Genomic DNA, 25,330 nt, shown 5'->3' with positions numbered 1-25,330 from the left:
TTATCCACACATTTTGCTGTGAACTATGATTGCTGCTACAGTATGCACAGCATGTATAGCATGTTCTTAAATCATCTAGGAGATCATGAGAACTTTCATCTCTAAAAGGAAAGCAGATGAATTCTGAAGTGTTTCTGCTTTGCCACGTGAAACAAATTGTTTTTCTCAACAATTCTAGGACATCATTTTAATGATTAAACCAGAAAAATTTGCAGTCTCCAAACTTAACTAACAAAAAATGGAGACATTGATAGAGCTTTTGAAAGCTAGTTTTATCCAATAGTTACATAATATGATTCATAGAGTTGAACTGAAACATATAAATGGCATCGATCACCCACACTGGCCAATGGGCTAATTCCATTGACCTCAAGGGAGTACAATATGCTGTAAAAATTGGCCTTTTAGGAAAAAGGAATTTAGCCTATGAGGAGATTAATTAGATTTCAGAAGAAAACAAACTGATAGTGATAATTTCATCTTCTAAAAAGGTAGATACTCTCCTTTACACATGATTGTTTCTTGGTGAAAAAGTTTGAATACATTTCTCTTAATAAATTATGGCCCCACAGAAGCACTACATTTGATGCAAAAGAAAGAAAAACAGAGTCCCCAGGGAAAGATAAATGTTTATATTGCAGAAGAGTTGCATATCTGGTACAGTAGCATTTCCTTATCAGGACGATACATTGCTAAATTGATACTTCATTCTCATCTGGCATTTTTATCCCCTCCCATATCCCCTCCTTAGCTTTGTCTTTTAGAAACTATAGGTACATTTCACATTTTAAGACCATATTATGACATTCAAAACTGACAGGATTTAAACATAGCTATTCTATATAACTATGCCCTCAAAATAATTCAAAATATTTCTAATTTTACATTTGTAAAATAAAACCATTGCTCATGGCATTAATTTTTTGCAGAGGAACCTTTCAAGTGAAGTAGATTTTTATAATTAAGATGAATTAATGGGAATACTCATGCTCCCTAAACCCGGTTGTGGAACAGCCCCTAGTGCAAAATAAGAATTAGAATGCATGATTGCATTAACCAAGAATTCCCATTTAGCCTTGTTTTGCTCTGCCTATTTTAGGACTTAACTATTTTTATAGCTGTTTAAAAATAAACACTGCTTGTTTTCTGTAATATAGAGAAATAAAGTAACTCAGAATAAAATAACAATAAAAAAGTCTGGACAATTTGGATTTAAATGTGTAACACTGGCATATCAACATCCGCACAGTTAGTTTTTCTTTTCCAAATTCCAACTCGTGTGCTGGAGAAGCATATCAACATACCATCTTATACATGATTACTCAGAGCAATGGAAATCATACCAGGTAGGATGAAAATAAACAACTGTGTATTAGATCTTTCGCACTCTGGATTTGTACTTATGTAGAGCGATGGTTGCTTCTTGTACTTGTAGATATTTATGTGATTCACGCTGCCCAGTAGACAGCTGGGATTTAAGTTTTCTTTTCCTTCACTTGGTTTCTAAGCATTCCTGGCTGCATTCTCATAAGCTTTCGTGATTAAAGAGACTAGGATCAGTCTCCAGTTTCACTGAAGTACTTTGCTTGCTTTGTTTGCATACGTATGCCTGTTTTGGCGCACTCTTTCCATTCAAGGCTGTTATAGACCATTTAGACTCTACATTGTTATATTGTAGTTTCCTGATGAAAAATTTAATGCTCTGTCATTGTTACTATAATTTTCTTTTACTAGTTACGTGATTTTTTTTTTTTGGGGTAGCAATTTGCAACTGTGAGCATGAGAAGATTGCTATATATCCAAACACCTGCAGACAGAAAGACACGACTATCTGAGGGGATGAAGCCCTGAATTACAAAGACATGTACCACAACAAATAAAAAGGAGACAAAGGTTTTAAACAACTCATTTTCTTTGGTTCATGCTTGCACAGCACTTACGTGTAATGGTAATATGAACCATGCTAATGCATATGTGTGTCTAAGATCAGTCCTTTGGAAATACTCAAAATTCCTAATAGTCCTTTATCTGAAATGAGCTCATCACAAAACTACTTCAGCTGCTTTTGGCTTAGGCAGAAATGAGCCAGAGCACTGACTAATACGTGGCTTAGTTAAGATAGTTCTGAAAAGATGACTGTAATCATCATCAGCACCAATGCTTTATTCTTAGTTGGATTAAATGAGTTGCTACCTGCTTCCAGCCACTGCTAGGTGCAAGATGAACTCTTCTAAGCTGTTTTCAATTATGCTCTGGTTCTTTGCACAGATGTCACAGTCCCATCACATATGCATTATTTGTCCTTTCTTGGGTACCAAATAAATGGAATTTCTGACTAATTTTTACATAATACCTTCCCCAGCTGTCTCTCATTAATCTTTTTCAGAAGATCTGTGTATGTTTGCTTTGAAATCATTATTTTCTCCTAAACTCCCATTAGACTTTCCTTCAGGTCAATGTATCGTAGCTTTCATTTTTGTAGAAGCTGTGTCAGTTTGATCATCCTTTAGAAAATTCATGTTGCTGTACATTTCTTTGACCATTTTTACAAACTTAAATAGTGGTAAATTTTGAAAACCTGACCCATTCCTCCACTCTTGCATCCTATCTTTTGAGGAACCTGCACAAGAGGCTTCTACAGATTGTCATTCTAGCATTATTTACTGATTTTTACATCTACTCTCCCCTGTATTTGTCTCCCCTCCTCACCACTGTCTGTAGTCTGCACTTGCAGAGAGGTTGTGATGCCTGGCAATCTCTTGTATAATACGAAGTCTTAAAGACAGGGCAATGACATTAGCTCATTTTAAAGTTCTTTGGGAAAGTTAAAAATTTTGGTTGATTTTAATCAGATCTGATGAATTCTGAGACAGGATCAAAGAGCTTCGCTGAGCGACAGAGACACATACAGAAGACATAATTCTACAGGCACCTGTATCGATCTTTTTCTGACTGCTGTCCTGTTCATGGCTACATGGTCCGGCTGCCTCTCAACTCGCTGGATCCTTGCTGACGAGGTGCGAGTCTTTCTTGACTTACTACAAGATCCAACTAGCTTGTGAGAAATCTCAGAGGAGGAATTTCTTGGAAATAGGGATGAGAGCAGAAGCACAGCAGCCAGCAGTCAGACTGACCTAGCTTTAAAAAAACCTTGCATTTTACATGTGGAGAGGCTGTGTGAGTTCAGCTGTATGCTGTCAGCTGGAAGTAAACCATCATCTATCCACAATGAGAACTGATCCTGTGGGTGCTCCATGTCTACCTCTGTATAAAATCAGAGTGACTCAGTTTAAGTCACTCATGGTTTTTCATTTATATTTCTTAACCTAATGTGCCCTGTATCCCATAAATATTGCTCCTACCATTTATAGTGTGTTGCAACAAAACTCTTCAGAAAGAGTGTTAAGCAAGAGATTTTGCTGCTTGTGGTATTTGCCATCTACACCAACTTTAATGGCATTGTGTTGTTTCTTACCAGCATTTGAGCTATGTAAAGAATGCATTTCTGCATCTCATGCGTCCTTGTTGGTATATATTAAAAGCAGCCAGTGGATGCAAAAAGCACTTTCTCTTGACCAGGGAACTGATATTATTGATGGAATACTGTAGGTAGCCAAATCCAGGGCTGGATTATTCTCAGTAGTACTTGTGACAGGTACGTTCACCCCCATAGTTGATCTAACAGCATGGCACAAGGGGATGCGGTGACTGGAGTCACATATACAGAGTGCCCCAAGTCACGTATACCAGCTACCCGAGCCCGCCAGAAACACCTCAAACAATGAAATGCCTTGGTTAAGAGAAGTTTCCAGACTGCTGAGCATATATGACCATGAGCCCCTATCCGACCTAGGGTATAAATGGAGCCTGCCGGAAGACCCCTTTGAGCCAGTCTTCCTCAGAGCAGCAGGTCTGCAGTTGGAGACTCTTCCCTTAGATCGGGACGCCACCTAAGGAAACTCCACGGGGTTGAGTGCCTCGCCTTATTGGTGAGTGATTGCGCATTTTCAGTCATCAATCTGCTTAGATCTGATTATAGTTCATGTAGTGATAGTTCCCAACTGACATCCTGAACCTGTAAATAAGTTGTTTTTGTCACAGTGTCTACGACCTAATATTCCTGTCCAATCTGGCTGTTGTATCTCAATACAACATAACATTCCCGTTCAATTTGACATCATAAAATTGACTTTTGAAATATATCACTATCTGTCCAGTGTTTCTGTGACAGTACTTTAACCAGCTTTTTTTCATTCTTTAAATATCTCAAATGATGGTCCTTCCACCACTTTCTGATACTATTCCACTATCACAAAAACAACCCAAAACTGTGTTTTAAAAGGCTATAAAAAATCAGTTTGTCATTCGTAAGTTTTTTATTTGATCCTGAGATCAAATCTTTGATTGAGTATGAATGCTCACAACACTTCCATAGCACCCATTTTAGCCTTTAAGCAACCAGACAAGAACTAGATTGTGGTTTTTGGCTGACCTTGAAGTTTAAAGGTCTAGCCCATTTCTCCTCTTGTCTTTCTTTTGACAAACTGCATTCCAAGAAGCAGAGCAATGCTGTGATAACTCTAAGGAAGCAATCAAGAAAGCATAGTAGAATTTTTCAAAACATGCACAAAAACAACTAACCTGGAAATGAAGCTAATACCAAAGAAACTTTTCTTTCATGCAGCTGTGTTACAGTTGAGGGTCACTTTTAACTGATGTGCTTCTCTCTACTGTTGTAAAAAACCTTTGCGCACAAACACCAGCTTTGTCAAACATCTCCAATCTATAAACATAAACACATAAAATGAATTTGATTAACATCAGACATGTACATTTCATTTTGTTGAGTCTTCTGCATTTTTTTTCCCCCTCCAGATTTTCTTCTAGAACAAGCAAGCTTTTTTTTTTTTTAAGCAAAAGCCTCTTTTGCATCTAAGATTTTCTCCTGTATCAAGTTAAAACAAAAACCAAAATAACAACAACAATAAACCCCAGACGTCCACATCTAAAGTCAGGTTAGAGGCCAATTTAAAACCCATTCCCCTTTGTGGTGCTCCTCACACACTGTGAGTTGAACGAAACACTGATGCTTCAGTTTCTAAGGGCTGTCTTGAGCTATTTTTCCTCCTATTTCAGTCTATGTGGAATTTGCTTTGCATTTTGAAAACAAAAGGCCTGACTAAATCCAAAGAAAAATCTATCAGAATAACTGTTCCAGCAAGGCACACCGTTACTGTGCTGCCCTTTGCAAAATTGAAGCCAGCTGTGCCGACCATTGAAGAACTTTTGCAGGCTGATCTCTGCTACAGGGAAGTGAGCTTAACTGCACTACTCCCACCCCTGATTTCTGCACAATCAGGATGTAACGCAGGAGAGAGCCAGCAGCTTGCTGCAAACCCTCATATGGTGTCATCCAGGTCACAGCTCTGCCCGCTCCCCTTGCAAAGCTGAAGAGGGGGCAGCTTCTAGTGTGCGTGATGAGGAGAAAGTGGGTGGCCAAAGATTAGAATCCTGAGTTCACCACAATGTGACATGAATTCAAAGAAGTTTTACATGGCTTGCTTGGCAAAGGTTAGGCAGCCGTGCTCACATCCACACCTTCCCTAGTTAGTAGGGCTTCTTTTTCTTTTTTTTTTTTCCTTCTGATGAGCTAAAACAGTGTCTTATAATATCAGCAAGTTTTCAGCTTGCAGCCTCAGTAGGATGAATTCAAAGAGCAGCTGCCAGCAGTTTCACTTCATTCTGGCCCACACCTAATCACTTTTTCATACCAATCTGCAAGAAATATTTCAGCCAAGAACTTCAGGCCCAAACCTGTTGACTTGAGCTACTTCAAAGGTAACTTACGTTTGTGTTTACACAATGGCTTCTGCAAAAAAGTTATGCTTCCTAACGTTATTGTTCTTCGAAAATGTATTCCAGCCTGCATCGCCTTTGCACTGAATTTCAATGGACTGATTAGTAAGTGGCAAGCGATGCGTGGCCACAGCAGCAGCCAATGGCTATGCAGAGCTGCAAGTTAAACCTGAAGGTCTTGTTTGACAGAGTTTTAATCACCAGACAAGAGCTCTCAGAAGCTCTAATCTACATAAATTAGAATTATATATGTAGCACTGCACAGTTTCTTGAACACTCTTAACTCCTTAGTTCAAGGATATTTTCCTGACAATATAATATTTAGCGGAAAAAAAAAAAGCAGTGGAAAGCATAATGCATTTACAATGCTGATGCAGAAGTATACATACTGCTCTGAACACAGACTCACATTCATATACACACTGTAGACCATACTGGTAGCAACATCTTTATCACATTTGACCCAAGTGTGTCATCACGTAGTTCCATTTTTGGAGCTTTGTACAGCTCTAGCTCCTTACGTTGAAATTATCCAACACCAAACTATCTCACACTGCTATGGAAGCAGTGGAAGGAGAAGGAAGAAACTTAGACAAAGAAGTTCTGTCACTTCTGAAAATGATGCAAAAGGAGAAGAATAATGCTTTTTGTTTGAAAACGTCTCATCTCCAAGCGAGGGAGCAAAGTGTTGAAATTTGACAGGACGTGGCCTAACATATTTCACTTTTCTTGTGAAAACCCACCAAAAGCTGCCGAACACATGAACATTTGAAACGCTAAGCCTGCATATGCTTATTGGGATTTGCCTCATCGTCATTACTCCAGAGACTCCATCTGTCCTGGAATCGGGCCAAGGATTCAGCAGGGATCCTCTGCAACTGGAGCTCTGGGTTGTACTGGTCTCTGCAAAGTTGTGGCACTGGAATGAAGTTCTCTCGCTCCTGTATTCTGTTATTCATAATAGTCTTTAGTCATTGAACTGTTATTCCTAATAACTATAGTTATAATCCTTATTAAGCTGTTATCAACACCTCTGCAAGCAATGCGGTGCTCAGCTTGGCCTGATTGATCTTAATCTGTGCAGAAACCTGATGAAGAGGGTTCCCATGTGCTTGAAAGTTCCTGTTGTGCCAAGAAAACAACAACTACTGAAAACGTAAGCATAGCCCTGGATGTTTCTGTCCGCTGTTCTTCAGGCAAGTATGGGAAGATTTACGGAGACCATCTGGACCTATTTTGGTTCTTATCAAGCAGCAGAGGGTTTTTTTCTTTTCCTTTCTTTCCAGTTCTCTAAGTGACTCATCCACTAATGTTGTTTAGCCACAGCTTTGTGTCTTTGCCAGAATGAGTTTCCATTGAGCAGTACACCAATGGGGGGGGGGGGAAGAGCTTAACTGCATCTCCAGCTTTGTATGTTTCGTGCAAGAAAACTCACTGTGTTAATAATGGGTATTTCAAATCGCCTTCATTTAGTTCTTCTAAACAATATTTGCCCAGGTTTCAAAAGCCAGAGAGATCCTTCAGGAAGAACAGAAACGGGTCAAGCAAAGTTACTTAAGTAAAATGGACTGCACCTTACTTAGAACCCCCTTTTTGGGGGGGGGGGGGGGGAGGGAGGAGGGAAAATTAATTAAGAAATAAGGAATGGATAAAATCTGAAATTTCATCACCTTGATGAGGTCACACTTGATGAGAATCACAGGAAGAAAGGTTTTGGATAGAAATGCACAGGAAGGGAAAAGGAATAAAAAATCAACTAGAAAGTGACCAAGTTAAAGTCAGAAGACATTTGCTCAGCAGAAAATACCAAATACTGTATTAATAGAAAAACTTTCCTATCCTTATACACAGCAAGAGTCAAAATGGCTCACCATCTGATGGATCATCAGACTTCACTCACTTTTAAAAGCTCATGCATCTCCCCAGTTAATAAAGTATGTTGTGCAACAATCACAGTAAATAGATGGAAGATGAAAAAAAAAAAAGGCAATTTATACTGTATCACGTACATAACAGGCTAGAAAGCAACTGACTCTAACATGCTAGGTGGTTAAATTTCCATAACAAATGTTTACTAAAACCTATAAATAATAGTTATTGATGTCAACTATCACTATGCAGAACACTGCAAAGAAATGAAAGTTTGAAGCACTTAAGAATTTGGTTAGTGACAGCTAAAGAAATCAACCCATTCCTACAATACATAAGCATATATCTACAGACTTTGGTTTGTCATGAAAGTGGGGTCATTCACATGCAGAGACAGGATATACCATTCTCAACAGAGGGGTATACAAGATTATCCCTGTAGCTCCATTCACATTATACAGTGATAGTTACAGATCAGTATAGACGAAATGTTTCAATATTTTGATATAGCAGCAAACTACTGAGGGAGTATGGCAAGTAATTCCGTACAGCTGAACTGTTGATCCAAAACATGTATTATTTGCATTTTAAAAATAATTAATAAAAAGCACACTGGATATAGTACAAGATTTTTCTTGTCAAGCTTGAGAGCAAACATATAAGTCAATGCTACGTGGCCAAGGTATTCCAAACTAACTGATCATTTTAGGTGTCAAAGCTGACATGAATAAAAGACCTTATTTACAGGAATAAAAGACCTCATTTACAGGAGATACTGCCTACCAACCTCCTGAAGGTCAAATTGCATAAGACACAAACTTAATTTTCTTTCTTCTGTATTTTGGCCTTATAAATGCTTGCGATATTAACAATATTCTGGACTTTGATTGGTTCTGTTTGCAAAGAGTGGTCTTTATGAGAATAAATACACAAATATTGGTATCTTAAATCTTAATACTTTATTGAGAAGAATCATGCAGATTTCTTCTGTTCAAGACAAGGGTAGGTGATGTAGCCCAGACATGTCTGACATAACTGAATCAATCAGAAAACATATCCATACAAACATTATCAAGGTTTATCCTTTATGAATATATTTATAGCTGTAGTGCATATTACTTGCCTTCCAAACAGTAGATGAACTCTACAGTCCTTCCAAATATTCCGTGTCCCCTTCTTACCTTTTTACAGCTTATCCCTCTCACTCTCCAACTTGATTTTCTGTTAAATATTTAATTTGTAATCTTTTTCCAGTTCCAATCCCCTTGACTGTAGCACGTAGGTTTTTCAAGTAGGCATACTGCTTAGCAAAAATGGTATTTATACAGAATACCAACAACACAGAAGCTCCCTACATCTGAAATACCCACCTAACACCTAAGTGAGACTCTCTTACGTCACGTTTTCTGTTGTCGTTAGAACATCTACAGCCAAAATGCCTGACAGCCCACTTTCAGGGACACCGCAGAACTTCCTGGTATTAACACCAGAGAAGAGAGGCTCCATGCATCCTAAAGCCCCACAGTACTCAGGCTCTATTTCTACCCTAATCCCTCAGTATGGAACCACAGCCATGACACTAAGATTTCCATTCCAGTCGAATCTCATATTTTTAACTTGTCTTGATTTTCCCATGGAGATGTATTTTCACACACACAACACACCACAAAAAACCCTGTATGCTTTGAGCAGTCGTGGAACTGTTTTGGAGAAAATTAGAACTAAGCCAAGCCATTTGAGTCAGAAAGTTTGAAAATTAACATCTTTCTGACTGTTCATAAAGTGGCTTGTGCACTGGTAGCTTTGATAAGAAGAATTTGCTAGAAGTTGTTAAATTATGAACAAATTACTTGGCAACATTTCCTTACATTCTCTGAAAAACCTAGGATTTCCCATTTTGCAGGATGGGTGAGAACACAGTAGCTCCCACTCTAAGTGTTAGAGTTAAAAATAAGAGTCTTGATCTACCTTAACTTGCACCTGTGCAGTCCAGCCCACTCCAGTGCAAACTGAGAGGACCTGTTGACATGCTCAAGGGCAAAGCTGTTGGTTTAAGTAACAATATAACAGACCTAGACAGGCTGGGGGAGTGGGGTCACTGGGCTGTATCAACAGAAGCATAGCCAGTGAAGTCAAGTGAAGTGATTACTTCCCTTTATTCAGCATTTATTAGACCACATCTAGAATACTACATCCAGTTTTGGGCCCTTCCATTCTGGCAAGACATTGGTAAACTTGAGTGAGTTCAGCAGAGTGCCACAACAATGGTCAGGAACTGGAGCCTGACCTGCCCTGTGAGGAAAGGGTGAGGGAATTGGGCTTGTTAAGCCTAGAGAAGGAGCACCTTCAGATAAATCAGAAAATGGAGCCAGGCTCTTTGCAGTGGTGTATGGTGGGAAGATGAGGGGCAATGGGTATAAGTTGAGAAAGAGAGGTCAGATTGGGTAAAAGGAAAAGCTTTTTCATCATGAGGATGGAAACATTGGAACAGGGTGTCCAGACTGGTTATAGTCTCCATCATTGGGAGTTTTCAAAACCTGTCTAGATAAAGCCCTGAGTGATTTGGTCTGACCTCATAGCTGACCCTACTTTGAGCAGAAAGTTGGACTAGAGACCTCTTATGATCCTAAATGTATGTATTAACATACATTTGTCTGGAAGTGCCTGGCCATACACTCTGTGCAAGTGTATGCAGATAATGTAAATGATAATCTACACAACATTAGACTTTGGCTGACCTTGGGTAAAATCCACGCCATGGGCTTCTCATTCCTCAGGATGACCTGCACCTAGCTTAAATTGAGCCCTCTGTCTTCCCATGACCTAGGGTCCTGGACAGTCTCCCACATCTCTTTCTCCTTAGGTTGTTCACCTCAGTGTTGCAAATTTATAGGATATTTTTAGGGATGGTTAGAAAGAAGGATGGAAATCTCCATTACACAAGGAAAGTTAAAAACCAGCCCACTAAGCAAATAAAACCTAGATAAGCTATTTCAGTATTTCCCACTGCTATTACCGTGCCATTTATGTTACAATACATGCAAGACTGATACGTTACAAGAGCAAATCACTTTGCAAGGTAAAGTAGAATTCTCTTAAGCCAGATGCCCCTGTAGTTGGCCTTTTTATGCTTCTAAAGGGAGTTTCCAACTAATAGATGGCAACAATTTAACAATAGGCATGTGACTGGGCAGATAAAAGGAACTGGCTGTATCTACAGTTGACAAAGGATCCTATGCAACTATGACTTCTGTGTCTACGAAGACCTCTGCCTGGCACTGACCATGCTTGCCTGACTCTCCATACTGCCCATTACTTCATGCCATTGCCAGGGCCTCATTCTGCTTGGACTATAATAGCATGTATTGGGGACATGTATTGGAAACTCCTAGAGAGCTGACTGTTCATCTCTGCAAACATTATGCTACCACTACCACAGAAATTTGAAACACTCCATTTAAATTTGCCATTTATACACACAATGCACTGTCTCTGCCAAAAAAAAAAAACAAACCCAAACAAACCAACAAAAAACCCCCCAGTGAAACAGCCCATTGGGACTAAACTGACGCCTCTGCTGGGAGTAGGTCTTAGAGGACACTTTTGGAGACGAGTATTTTGCTGGCAATCAAACCTCTGGGAGCTGCAAAGCAGTCTGAGCAGTAAACTGTTGTTCGGAGGGAGAAGTGTTGCAGTTTTTGTGATGGTAAGGTCTCTTTAAATCCATAGGACCTAACAACACTCACTTACACTGGAGAGGTTAGAGCCCTCGCTCAGTGTAGCAGCTGTTCCTAGGAATGACTTGTTATTCTTTATCAGCTGCGTGATGACTCTGCCCAGGTCACAGCACACATTTTTTTAATCCAAAGACTCTGGCCTAGTACACTGCAGCTGGCTTGAGAATGCTTCATCTTTTACTGCAATTGCAGAGAAGGAAAATAGTCCTCAGTTTGGCTGATGCCTATAAAACATTAGTTCCAGATAACTTCCCTTGCTTGGATAAAAATTCGTGTTTGGCTTTTACAAAATTTGTTTAGAAATGTACAAAGTTTGTCAGGCAAAAACACAATGTCGTACAACTCTATTTGTACATAGCATCCAATTGAGGCCTCCCTGGGTTGGGACACAGATGTTATGCAGACATGGGCATGCTGCATGTGTATTTATAGGTACACAGAATTCATCTTAGGTGTTATGAGAAGATAAAAACTTCAGCTACCTGTGTAGTGAAAAAGTATGAATAGATAGTATTGTTTAGTCACCATGGTGGCCAAGTGGATAATGCACAGGGAGGGGTGAATTATTTTGTTTTCTCCCAGTTTCCATAACTCATCTTTCCTACTTCTGACTTCTGTCTTCTGTCTCCAAATTGAACTTTTTTTTTTTTTTTTTAACATTTTGGAGAGCTTCTTTATTACATGTACTATTATTCTGTAGAAAGATTGTGATTAGATTTGTCATGCTTACAAACTCCTAAATTTAAGCATAATTTTAAGTGACCTATGCTTACATATTCTTTTCAAAATTGCACAAGTTATATGTAAACTTAATTTTTTTAAAAAATTTGTTTTCCCTGCCTTTGGCTGCTTTGTAAGGAATATTTGTCAGGATTTTTTGACATAAAGTGTAACAATGAGGTAATTTTTTCCTTTTAGAAAATGTTATTTTCAGACAGGTTTTGAAAAGATTCTACAGATGAGATTTATATAACTATGGTACTGATTTTAAAGGTAGGTAAGCAAGAAAATTGAAGCTCACTTTGTCTACCCCTGCCAGATATAGTAGTAAAATATTTTATATGTACATACAAGAGAAATGTTTTTGACACAGAGTGGTTCCACAAAGGAGGAGAATTTGCTTTGGCCTTTGAGCAAGAGCTACATTAAAGGGTTTCAGTGATTCTCTGTTCACTTACTGACTCATTAAAAAACCATCACTCCATCTGACTGACCAGCCAGCATAAAGGAAGCTATAATTTTATTAAGTACTAACATAACCTTTTCCATAAAACTGTACTAAATAATTTAAGTCACAATGAATAATGATAATTTAGGTGCCTCTCTCTGTATATTCCTGATGAGAACCACCGCAAAGTCTCTTGAATCTGAAACGCAAAATACAGCTGCTTTCATTCCTGGTAATGATTCATTGTTGAATAGCTCCCAAGAGGAAGAACTATAGTATAGTGGAATCAGCAGTTACCAGTGTAATCATGAAAGACCACTGTAAGGATGGAATTACTGTATTCCATGTACCCTCTCACACTAAAGGGAAGACAGTATGTTTTACTAGCTGCAAGCATCTTGCCAACAGATCCTTTGCAACATTTTGTGGCACTGTCTTAAGAACTTCTCTACTACAGAGCCTGCGCTTAATCCCACAGGCATAAATCCTAAAGTCTCAGGCAAGTATTTGCTTGATTTGAAAAATTTGCAATGGTTTGAAACAAGAGGTTCACAAAACAGTCTTCTGAGATTCAGAATATGTTTTAAAATTGCACCAGATAATTAACTGGCAAGTGTTCTCCCTGGACAGGGTGTTCTTATGGATAAGAGTCAGTCAATGTACCTAGTCCCACCCTGAGCATGTCCTACAAGATGTGTCCCACTCTCCCACTGTGTTCTCAGCGATCGCATGACCACCATTACTTGGTGCCCGCATTAAATAAAGTCACAAAGGCTGTGCAATTGCATGAGTCTTCAAACAATGACCTATTATATGAGAATATTGGAGAAAGAATCCAAATTCTCCTGCTTTTAATGTATTTGTAATGGTTATCAGCAGTGCTTAAATCTGCTCATTTTAGTTGAACATTAGAAATCACACACTAGTCTATTTGTTCACTATTTGTGCTTATCATTTCCAGAGTGATGAAATGTTACAGACATTCATTTATTGGTCTATACCTACTTTAGGCAAAATCACCATCATCAGATTGTTATCACCACAGCTGGACATGATGACCTTCTCTTAATGTTGTTATTCTGTTCATGGGGTGGAGCATCAGGTTCATTCTGGTGAACATAAATGCCTTCTCCTGTCATCCAACACCTATCCCAGTGAAGAAATGGACATAAATTCTATTCGTGCATTTTATGTAGGGATGTGGATATTGTGGCTTAGGAAGGACAGAGGTTTTTTTGGGGGTAAAGAGGCTTTAAATTTGTCCCTCAAGATTTTAGAAATTCAAAAATATGGAAAGCCTACCATTTAGTTCCAAAATTGGATGTTTAAAAATAAGTATAACAATAATTACACATTCATTTAGAAAGGAAATTTATGAATATACACATTTTCCTCTCTAATTTTGTCCGTATTTAGGAATCCAGATCATTAGATTAGTTAAGACCACATTGCTGTGGCAATTTGCAACATGGACAAGTATAGGTCTTGGAAGAAAAAGAGAGAGTGATGACATAGCAGACTGGATAATACTATAGGATATTTTAAGCCCTTTAAAAAAAAAAAAGAAAGAAAGAAAAAAGGAAAATTTTATGTGCAGAACCTTAACGTGAGTAAAGGTTGCTGCTGGCACAGACAGAACACAAGAGGCGGAATAACAATGTAAGATGATATTATTTCACTTACAAATCCTTTTAGATGCTGCTAAACACTTACAGTGTAGAACCCCAGGAAAGATTAATGTCTTATGCCAAGCACTAAACAAGCCCTAAGATACCATCCTGAAGAACTCACAGCATGGATTCACGTAACTGAGGATTCAAATGTAAGTTAACAATTTCATTTTCAGACAAAATACTGCAATGTCCATTCTGCACAAATCCAAGACAGAGAAACAACTCAAACCTCCCCCAAAACTTTAATCGATTTTTCCCTCTACGGTTTTTCTGTTTTACCTTTTCTTGGAGGATACAACCCCTACAGTAACTGCATAATTAGAAGGTGCTTTCAAGAACTGTTGGAAAACTGTGTTGATTTTTTTTTCTTTAAATAATAAATATACAATGTAGTTACCAAATTGCAGACAACCCATTACATCAAATGGGAAAGCCTGAAGCAAGAAGCTGAATTCCTCAAAGAGTTACTGGAAAACACAAGAGCTAGCCATATACCCATCTGGGATATGAAAGGGTCTGCAGTCCTTTCCACTGCCAGAAAGGGACTATGTGACAGAATGAATGAGGTGTTCCCTAGCGAAGACAACCACAGTTAGTCACTAAAATATTTTCCTGACTATGAAAGAATAATGTGGTTTTAAAAATGTCCAACTGATAATAGTAATAGCAGTTTGATATTTGGAATATGCATGTTTTTCATGGGAACAAGCACAATAATTCTGTATAGATCTTTAATTTCATACCACAGATGTTACTTCAGCAATTGTGTTGCAACTTCACAGAAAAACCATCAACAGTACTTCAATTTTTTTTTTTTTTTTTAAATCTATATTTAAGAGCCTGAAAGCTTACAAGATGTTAAAAGTAATCTTGACTGGACAAAAATCTTTCTGTAGCATGGTTTGAGCAGAGCAAACAGAAACTGCTGCCTTCAGAGACAGAAGGCATAAGCTGCTAATACCAATTTAATGTTTTATACGCGTGACACTATCCCTCTTGTATCTAGGTATTCCTCTTATTGGCATCCTTGCAATTTACCTGCTGTTTCTTTCCTTTCTGCCCCCAAAGTCTGACCTGGCCCTAGTGGTTTTATTGAGACCTTTGCCACTGAATTTAGTAACCACCTGGTCTTTCCCCCTTTATAATCCTTAAAAATTTCAGCAACACCTTTTAGTACTAGTGTTTCTGATATTTATTACTGCACTTCTTACATTTCTCTGTAGCAGTTCAGTCCCTAGCTAACTCTCTTTAAAATGAGCTTCCAATATCTCAGTAAGTCCACACCCACCTTTTTAAAAAATAAAGATTCAATAAACAAACACCCCCCCCCCCACGCCCCAACCAAAAAAAAAACCCCAAACCAAACCACTTCACTACTCCTCCCTGTTCCCAGGATCATAATTATGGTGGAATCGAGGAGTCTTCTCCCTTTCTCTTTCCCTGTAAACTGTACATATTCTTCAATCTTCATGCATTTAGAGAGTGAAGACAGCGAGAAATCTCAGCCAGTTTATAGCCACCTTTCCCTCTGATTACAGATAGCTTCTCTCAATGTCACTGCAACTGAGCCTTTGCAGAATATCCAAGATGAAACTATTAAAATTCATTTTTCTATCTCAACATTGCTAACATTTGTCTTTTTCTAAATCCATCTACCTTGTGTATTCCAACTCCAGAGTCAAGCTCCTTAAGCTTGTATACAAAGCATGTGAAATGTGCTGCTTTCTCATAACAACATTCATTACTGCATTTCTGAAATACTAACAATCTAGCAGTTTACAATTTCAAGTTCTTCACATTTCATATTAGCCATCTCATTTCATATTTGTTTTAGAAGTCTACTGTTTTCGTTAATCTGTTGTTTATTTTGGCAGCTCTTCTACAAAAATTCATTGCAAGGGTACTGTGAGACTTTGTTTGGTTTTGACTGTATCTCTGCAGTTCAGCATCCATTTGGATACATACCTAGGAATTATTACAGCATTGATGATCAGCTACATCTCTCTCAAACATACTTCACTTCACTGAACAACATTCCGTTCTTTTACCAAATCCTAATTATGCTTCCCTCAGTCTTTATTTTTGACTGCTGTAAATTACCTGTCTGACAAATACCGAAAGTACACAGAAAGAGACAACATGCAAGTCTTCTGTTTTTGTTTCTTTCCCTCATGTTGCGGTTTTGTAGCATTAATTCCCATGTCCAGTCCCATGGGGAAGACTGGCTTTTCATTCTGTTTATGTTGTCATCTCTTGGGGCCAGGGACAGTTATATTTGTTATTTAGAAAAGGTCAATTAAATCTATAAATCCCCTGGAACTACAGTGTTAAGTCTTATATTCATTTAGCCCATTGTATTTTCAGCTCTGCAGGAAGCCCACAGGAATAGCTGGCATATTTTCCCAGCAAAATCCTGAGCATTGAAGTTTTGAACTTGGGTCTTATTTTACTGCTGCAGAACATCATTTCAGGTTTATACAAAGAAAATCTGAAATGTTTACAGTCTCGGCAGCCATTCCTTATGAACAGCTATTACCAGAACAGGTGACTTAAATTGAGATGCATTAAAAAACCTGAAGGTGAGGTTGCTTGTTCCCCAATACTTCAACTGATCTGTAGTTTGTAGCTGCTTGCTTTCTTGACCAAAGCCATAGGTTGATGTTAAAGACAACGCTTCTACAGAAAAGTAAATTGAGTATTGTCAGCAACGCTCAGCTAGGCAGCTGACCCTTTGCTTTCCCAAGAAACATAGGAAGAGGAGGAACCACACATTTGGCACTTTCAGCGTGGAGCTGACTAACAAGCCAAACTACGACTTATTCAACCATTCCAAGCAAACATCAGCGCAAAATATCAGTGATGGAATTTTATAAAAGTCCTTGAATCCTACATTAATAATAAAAAGACCATGCCCACCATCTAAGTCAGTGGCAAAAGAAATACAGAGAACCTGTTCCCCTGAATCAACAACTATTAGAAAAGTAAGTTGTGCAACAACATGATCTATGCAACAACCTTGACACTATCTTTACGTTAATCTCAAGTCTGCCTCACACAGGAGCAATTCCATATCAGAAATCTGTTTAAATGGTGATACTGTTATCCTCACTTCCCACCATGCTGGAGCTGTTTGCAGGAAATTACCAGTATGGTACGGTAGTATCATGGAACAATCACATTATCTTCAGTAAGTACTGCCAGGAAAGACAGTATCTGGCACTGGATTATTTTCTTGTCCTGTATGTGTACGTTAATCTGCACAGCAAGCTGGCTGATTCGCTCCAACAAACTCCAATACAGAAGCTCTATAGCTGCATTAGCATAACGCTGTAGCTGAGTTAAGACGACCTGCCAGGAGCATCACACAACATCAGACAGCTTCTAGCCAAAGCCGAGCTCTGACAGCCAGTTTGAGTAAGGACAGAGGAGTTCATGTCTGTATTTGCTAGTGTTGACATCCCTGTGCTTGGCATAAGTCTTCTAACGCCTTTTTAATCTGTGGAATACTTCTATCCTCATTTCTCTGTGTAGAATTTTCAAAGAAGGCTCAGAATATGCAAAATATATTTGAATGGGTACCTAAAACAATGCTGGGTTGCTTTTCAGTAAGGAGACCTGAAGCATTCTGGAAATAAGAATGTCAATTAATGTCCTGAAATGTCATTTCAAGATATGTCCATACTGAATCTCCTTTCTTCTATTTTCTTCCTTTTCTCTCTACCTTTGTTCCACCTCTGATGTATGACCCACATTTAGATTGACTGGGCAGCATGTTTGTGACTTATTTTCCTTTCAGTGATACCACCAAAATCATCTTTTCTCCTCCAGAAATATGTACCAAAGCTTATATATAACTCATAATACTCAGTTACACATCTACTTAATTAGTACTGCAGAGTAACAGTGAAAATCGGGTAAAATGAAATATTAAAAACAATGGCTTTTACAAATATATATAAAGTGACACAAGCTCTTTGTTTGTTACTGGCAGAGGTGTTATTTGCAATAGCCTCATTTTGCCCTGGATATTAAGACTGTGGTTAGGACAGACATTGGATGACTGCTGCATAATAGCATCAGACATGTCAAGGAATATAACAAATTTCTCATGGTCTTTTAAAAGAATTTTCTCATGATCTTTTGAAAGAACATCTGGGCTTGCTTATGCAGAGATGTTCAGGAAAGACTCAATTAGCTATGTGAAGCTAATGAGCATAAGTTAAAGCATATTCAAAATCCAAATAGGATCATCTGCAAGGGGATTTAAGATGCTGCAGCTCATGACCACTAATCCTCCACCAATCACTGAGTCATCCATAGCTGTCCTAAATATTTCCACACGGAGCTAGCTACATTAAGAAGAATCCTGTGTTCCCCCTCTGGATTCTACTGATTTCCATAAAACAAGAGCTAAAGTCTCATCAATTGCACTATTCAAACCACAGAATTTCACTTTTTTACACTGGAAAGACTTACTCTTCCCTCTTTTGTAAATTAAAGATGACTCACCAAAAGTCTGTATAATACTATCAGAAAGTGAATAACAAGACACTGTTTATTGTTGCACTAATATATCTAGTCGTGACCCACATCAAAACCATTCCTCATTTTCTCCAGCAAAGCTAAACTTCCAAAACAGGGGATAGAACAGTGTTTACTTATATAAAACAACTGTTTAACAAAAGAAAAATACGTATCCAAAACCACTCAAACACCAAGCTTGTTGGCCTGCATTTTTATTGCTTTAAGGACATTTTTCTTTTCATGTTTTTCTCAGCACAGCAGTCCCAACAAGCTGGGCTCAACAGGCTCCATTGAAATATAATATTCATTTAATTATTTAATTCTGCAAAAAAGTCTTGTGTTTTAAGGGGCAGAAAGAAAACAAGATGTAGAAGAAATCCCAGTCCTAATAAATAAAATACATCTTACAGGTGATAGAATTTTGCATTCAGAAAAAAAAGTGTGGTGGCTTCAAGAACTCACTATCCACAAAAAATAAATATACGGAACTTTTTTTTACTTCAGTTGTCAGTTTTCTTTCTTCTTCTATTGTATGCTCAGATAGTCTATGTAATTTTCATTTCTGCATTTAATACATCTCTTGCTTGTACTATTTTCATGAAACCTTGTGTCAAAGCCTATGCTTCATATAACTATACTAAAGTTTGAGAAAAGAAGAGGGATAAATAAGCCACTGAGGTCTACCACTCAAAAATGAATGGGATCTTGGAAATACATGCTTATTCTTCCTGGCAAGAGAAATGTACATTCTGTTAGCAATAGTTGTTTGACTAACCAGCTGTAGAAAAAGTTAAAGCATCAATGTGCAACATTGTGTCTCCATATAGGATGATATGGGGAGTACCAGCAGACTGACTAGAGAATAAAATATTTGACATGAAAAATTACAAAGATGATGAAAACCCCCACATTTTTTCCAAGAGCTGCTGCCTGGTTTTTCCCAGCATGATGGTAATGCCACAAAAGGTGGTTTTTTTAAAAAAAAAAAACAAAACACAACAAAAAACCCAGCATGACTAAACTTTTCAGAGCTTTGCACCAGACATACAACAAGAACAGATTTCCAAACCTAGAATATTACTCTTCCATATTGGAATGGAAAAATGATTGCTCCAACAGACACCTACAGTCTTATTAGATTGACCTCAGCAGTATGTGAGATTCAGGACACATTTTAAGAGAATATTTTAAAACACTGACATGACTGGAAAATGAGGTAGAATGAAACATAGACCTCACAAAGATATATTGCACCAGATTAAGTGGCTATCTTTCATAAGACAAATGTATTCAAAACAAAGATTAGTAGAATCTAGAAAGAGTAGATCTATTTAAAGTATTTAATATTGCATCACATAGTATACTGCTAGTTGTCCTGGATTTCATATACAAAAGTAGTTAGGAGGAGGTAAGTTTGGCTAAATGGGAGGTAACTAGTGGTACTGTTGAAGGAGGAAACAGGACTCCCTAACTAGTCAGTTATGAGGCACATTTTTATAATGTTAGCACTAAGCAAACTATGGAACTCGATGAGTTAAAGCTGGGAACATGGTCCTTGTTATTATTCCTGAAGTGCATAGGTTTACATTTTCTTAGCTTAGTCCCATTTCTATCATACCTATTGTTGAGATATCAAATTTGATAGGTCACTTTGCTGCATATTTGCTGACAATCTCATTAGTTAAAACCAGAGGAGGATTAAAACCTGCATGCAATAGGCAATCACAGTAGAACGCAATATGAACCATCAACACCAGCTGATGCAGTGTTGGAAACTTCCGTGTAATATTGAACAAGCAGAGTGTGGCTTGTTCTTGTTTAAGAAAGATGAATTCAAATAAGGGTAGACTGAAAGTTTTTTAGAATTATAGGAAAACAGTCTACTATCTTACAAGGTTAAACGAGATTTTGCTTGTTCAACCTGAAGAAATAAAGACTAGTGTCGTGGTTTAACCGCAGCCAGCAACTAAGCACCAGGCAGCCACTCCCTCACTTCTCTCCCCTCCCAGAGGCATGGGAAGGAGAATCAGGAAAAAAAGGTAAAACTCGTGGGTTAAGAACAGTTTAATAACTAAAGTAAAATATAATACTAACAATAACAATAATGAAATATAATAACAACATTAATGAAAAGGAATATAATTTAAAAAAGGAAAAAAAAAGAAAAAAGAAATAAAACTCAAGTGAAAAGGAAAAAAAAACCAAAACAGTGATGCACAATGCAATTGCTCACCACCCGCTGACCAATGCCCGAGCAGTGATCCGCGCCTCCCAGCCAACTCCCCCCAGTTCATATACCGGGCATGATGTCCTATGGTATGGAATACCCCTTTGGCTAGTTGGGGTCAGCTGCCCCGGCTGTGCTCCCTCCCAGCTTCTTGCACACCTGCTTGCTGGCAGAGCATGGGAAACTGAAAAGTCCTTAACTTACGATAAGCGCTACTTAGCAACAACTAAAACATCAGTGTGTTATCAACATTATTCTCACACTAAATCCAAAACACAGCACTGTACCAGCTGCTAAGAAGAGAGTTAACTCTGTCCCAGCCAAAACCAGGTCAACTAGAAAGTGGTTAGATATAAGGTACAGGTTATAGCTATAACGAGAGGACATAGGTGCAAATTGCCATGAAAAAGTTTAGCCTATGAATTCGTGAAGATTTATAGTCATTGGGGAGGGGGAGGGAGGAGAGGATTTGATCCATTTAGGAACCATTCACTCCATTTTATTCATAGTGGTTGAACAAAAACATCAAGACTGCACTCACTGACTCTGGAGTGCTCTTCCAGTCTGGTGCTGCACGTAAACAGCAGCATGTAGGAGTGCAAAATTTCAAAACAAAAACATGAGTTTTCAAATTGGGAAGAGGTCCTATGTACGGGAATAAGGAAGATACAAATAAGTTTTCTGGTTTGTTCGATCAGGAAAGATCCTTCCATTCTTATTCCAGTGTTGGCAGATGCTTAAGTCTGTGACTCTCATGTTCCAGATCACTTTTCTACGTGCTAAATCATGAAAGTCCAGAGGAAGTTTTGTACTTCCCAGACTAAGTATCTTCTAAAACAAATTATTAATGAAAACAGCTCTCTTTGCAGAACACCCAGTTTTGACAAAACGAGAATATTTTACTAAAATGAAAGTATATTGAACATATTTTGGCTAGCTTTACTAGTCAAACATTCAAATAAAAAGGCTAAACACATCTCAGAACTTATGATGGATCAAACCATGAAATGACATCTTAAAAACAGTTTACCAACTTTCACACAATGAATCTGCTCTACATTTGGATTGGTGAGATGGCAAAATTGAGGTTATTGTATTGATCATTCTTTGTAGTCACAAGAAGCTGAGCTTGTTCATTTACAAAATCTTCATTTTTACTGGTTTCAGCTGAATAAAGTTGCACATATTTGACTAATTAAATAACAAGAAGATATTACTGCTGGTTCACAAAGTGACCACAACATATTTGGTTAATTAACTCAGAAGGGCAAGGCATATAGGAAAGCAAACGTTTCATTTTGTATTTGGGAGGCTGAAGAAACTTTGAGTCATTATGCTGAATATTATTTACCAGATTCTTTGTTATTATATATCACCCTTGTTATGATGAAGTCAATAAACTATTCTCAGCTTACATTAACCAAAGATCTAATCATCATATTATAAGAAAAAAAAGATTAATATGTATAATTATAGAACATCAAGCTGCTTTTTCAGAGTAAACCATTCACATTTGTTCTCTCTGTTCCTGACTAAAATCTCTTCCCACTTTCTGTCTTATAGTGTTAATTGCCTATCCTCTTTATTTTTAGCCTTTTATTATTTTCATCTATGTTTACATGGAAAATCTTCGGATTTTCCAGTCTCGGATGATGGGTGAAAACCAAACACAATTTTCATTATGAGGCAGAATCCCGCAAAGCCATAAATGGAAATCAAAATGGCTAAACATATCTATTAACAAAACATCAATTCCCTAAGCTCTGAGTGTTGACATAATTCTTCTCCCATCAAAAATCAGGAGGACAATGACTTCCCCGAAACCAAAGTAAGCCCACAGCAAGTGCTTCTATTATAAGACTTTACACTGAATGATAACACAGAGGTGTCTATTCTTTCTGTGTTTATCCTGTGGCATTGGCGCATTGTTTTCTGTTTGTTTACCTGTTCTTTTGCTCGTTAAGGCTAGGTTTTTTAACAGCAACTATTTCTCTACACCTCAAGATGTATTTTCATTACTTAGAACTCAATGGTTGATATTATATTAGCCCCGTTACTGTTTCTTTGATATTTCAGACAAACTCAGATGCTGTCCTACAGAAAAAAAAAGGCAGCTGCTATTCTGGTTCCACAACTGTCAGCTTTTTCCAATAACACTGGTGTCAACTGCACAGTTATTAGGCCACCTTTTCCTAGGAATTGCAGGTATCACTTCACTGTATGTTCTACAAACATGCATAGTACATTCTTCTTTTCTAACAAATACTGTGATACTATACTACTTTACAGATACGTAGCCTTTAAGAGGTAATTTCATTTTCTCCCATCATCTCTATATGAGCCCAGTTACTACATAATCACGTGATTTTTATTATTTACTTCAGCTGGTCAGTCATCATTTTTGCAGTTAGAAAGCACGACAATAGTCATTAATAATGTGCTACTACTTCTTAACCTCTTCCTCTTGGGAGGTATGCCAGTGCTACCAATAAACAGAAACTATTCTGAAGTGAGATAACATCGAAGTGAAGGAATAAATCAGTGACTATTTCTGCATTGGATTGTATCACCAAGTACTTGGACTTTTTTTTTTTTTTAGCAACTATTTACATTAATAATCAGTCACAGTCTTAAGAAAAGGGTAACAATGACGTAGGCATCTGCCACAGCATGCCCCATGGCACTACTCAGTCATAGCAATGACTCATTTTATGGCTTCTTCCAGTCACAAGAGGTGTGAAAACTATGACCACATTCACTTAAATTAAAAGTATTCCCTCTCCTCAGTCTAATCTTTTGACTACCCTAAAAAAATCTAACTATCCTAAACAAATGAAACTTGGTAAGGATCACTACTGCCAGAAAGTGAAATTCCTGAAGCAATTAAAGAAGCATACTAACATTTAGTACTCATGAAAGCGGCACCTCTGCCTTGTTTGTAATGAGAATGAGGAGCGTGTTTTGGTACTGAACCTGAGGACAGCACAGCCAGAGGACTTTTGTGTAACTATCAAAGAAGTGATAGCCAAGAAGTGATAGTGCTAGCCCAACCTAGCAAAGAGTTCCAGGATACTGTTCTTAAGGTTAATTGACTTGGTTCTTGCCTTAAGAACTCTCCTGATTTGGGGACTTCATGTAAATTTTGTGCAAGAGCCTTGAAATTGCATTTGGGCATGAAAACACTAATTAGGAATGGAAGATGAGCATTTGCCATGATGGTCAATTTAAGGGGCAAAAATCAAAGCCCCGGAAATGGCTACCTTGATTTACGCTAGTCATGCTGACAGTCTTGCAGAGCATACATGAAGGAATTTTAGACAGACCAGTACCCATGCTTTGCTTCAGCCAAAACCAATAGTTTTGGTTCCTTAGAACCATGGTACCACAAAGTCCAAGTTTTGGTGCATGCAAGATAACTCTTCTAAGGTGTAAAACATATACGAGAATGCGACTATAGAGATTTTAGGACAGCTGGAGTCTAGTCTGTGGTTTGTTTCAAAATTAGGGTTACATGACATGAAACAAACCAAATGTTTAACATGTTGGAATGCAGTAAATTCAAAGTGATTGCACCATTCCTTATTTATTAGCACTCTCTGAACTAATAATATGCAATTAGTTAATTCTATAAACAGTCAGTCATTATCTAAGACAGTACTTCATGTGAGGACAGCATTCATATATCATTTATGTATTATTGAGCCATTAATGGAAACGACTGCATTAATACTATCCTGCAGCTGTTGGTGGATGTGCAAGAAAGTGCCACATCAACAAGAACATGACTGAAGATTCGAAGCATTAGAAAACATTTGCCTTAGAAAAGGGAGAGGAGTGAGGCTTAAGAACTTCTCATCACTGGTAGGTTAAAAGACAGCTGTATACTTCTGGGTTGCTTAAGCAGCTATGTATGAGCTTAACCATCATTTTCTAAGCAAAGAAAAAACTTTGGCTACTGATCCAGAACCCCACTTTCATACAATGCCTTACCTACAATAGTAGGTTCCTTTATTATATAGGCTATTGTCCATACTCCACAACTTTTGGGGTTCCTGTAAATCTACTAGTAAGTGTTTATTGAACATTGCTAATAGGGTGGACTAGGATACTATTATGCAATTCAGAACAAAATGGTAGACTAGAGTATTAACATGGATAAACTGAAGCCTAAACAGGATTCACAGAGTTTATACATGTTGTATTTTTGGTAATACTACTCATATGATCATGGAATTCCATTAATCAAGGTGCTGAGTGCTCACAGATACAAGAATTA

At 37.9% G+C, this 25,330-nt stretch overlaps 1 long non-coding RNA gene across 1 annotated transcript in view; it reads right to left on the bottom strand.

The window, feature by feature from the left end:
* LOC127018609 (uncharacterized) overlaps positions 1-25,330 on the bottom strand; it is an 87,964-nt gene that overhangs the window by 30,757 nt on the left and 31,877 nt on the right. The window contains exon 2 of the long non-coding RNA XR_007766780.1: positions 4,642-4,783. This is a non-coding gene — a long non-coding RNA (uncharacterized LOC127018609). The remainder of the gene's footprint in view (positions 1-4,641; positions 4,784-25,330) is intronic.

This window comes from Gymnogyps californianus, chromosome 7 (assembly GCF_018139145.2).
Source record: "Gymnogyps californianus isolate 813 chromosome 7, ASM1813914v2, whole genome shotgun sequence".
NCBI lineage: Eukaryota > Metazoa > Chordata > Aves > Accipitriformes > Cathartidae > Gymnogyps > Gymnogyps californianus.
This window is presented reverse-complemented; position numbering and strand designations above follow the sequence as displayed.